This window comes from Labrus bergylta, chromosome 22, assembly GCF_963930695.1.
Source record: "Labrus bergylta chromosome 22, fLabBer1.1, whole genome shotgun sequence".
NCBI classification, from domain to species: Eukaryota; Metazoa; Chordata; class Actinopteri; order Labriformes; family Labridae; genus Labrus; species Labrus bergylta.
Genome location: NC_089216.1, coordinates 3,920,809 through 3,921,916, shown reverse-complemented (window position 1 = coordinate 3,921,916; position 1,108 = coordinate 3,920,809). Strand labels below are relative to the sequence as shown.

Sequence of the window (1,108 nt, the reverse complement as noted above, 5' to 3'; positions counted from 1 at the left end):
CATGTTCATACATGTATCAGGGACAGTACTTATTTAGGATGTAACGGTCACAAACAGACTCTGGGCGACTTCTGTTGACAACTTTATTTGAAGAAATTATAAACACGCGTGATTCATTATGATCACATGGCTGCGAGTCATTTTAGGTTAAATTCATTAAACGCTACTTTAAGAGGCGCTTTAATATGTACTAAGCATGACAAATATCTATAAATATTTCAGAGACAAAGAAAGCTTTATCTGATAGTTCCAGTTTTTATAGACAAAAATCTTCTCCTCATGGTGAGAATGAAGCGCCCCATCTGGTTTTTACACCGAACACTTTCTGATCTTTGTTTACTCGCTCTCTGACGAGTGAACCTCCAAAGTAAAATGAGGTGAAAACATACGCTGTGTTCTCGTCTCCCATCAACACGTCTGGAAGTCTTGATACCACACAGGAGATGTAGGAAAAACAGTGTCCTGCGTCGGCGTGTTGAACTGCAACCAAGGGGCTGATATGAATTTGAACATTTGTTTCTAATGTGACAGAGAGAGAGAGAAGTGATGGGAAAACTCCACACTGCCAGAAAAACAATAAATAAATAAATATTTCTGATTTATTGTTTCCCTGGAAAGTACCAGTTTATCAACCCATCACTTGTGTGTTGTTGTTGTTGTTGTGTTGGGAAAGTGTTTCTTTTAAACAAGACAAAACAAGTAAATGGAAACTTTATATACAAGAGAATGACTGTATAAAGAACCTTTCAATCTAAAAAAAAGAAGGCAATTCCTCAGGAGGTTAATTAAAGGAGCAGTATGTAACTCTGACACCTAGTGGTTAAAATGGGTACTGCAGTCCAAATTCTAAACATTGCAGAGAGCTGTCTCTCCCGCCCCCCTCCTCTCTAGACTCAATGCTCACTCAGGTCACCATGTGTGGACTCTGAAGCTTCAGTGTTTATCCAGCTCTGCATGGGTCTGTAAACCTTTCTGTGTTTCTAACCTCTCTCCATTTTTCAAAAGCATCTCAATATTGATCCTAGTTTGAGCACGTTTCTGCTCGTGGAGCTTATTAGAACATGCAGAGGCTTTTTAGGTCGGGTACAATCACTTCTATCTCCCCCAC

General features: G+C 39.4%; 1 protein-coding gene across 1 annotated transcript in view; it reads right to left on the bottom strand.

Moving 5' to 3' along the window:
- Positions 1–1,108, bottom strand: part of LOC110004103 (H(+)/Cl(-) exchange transporter 5) — a 28,928-nt gene that overhangs the window by 6,148 nt on the left and 21,672 nt on the right.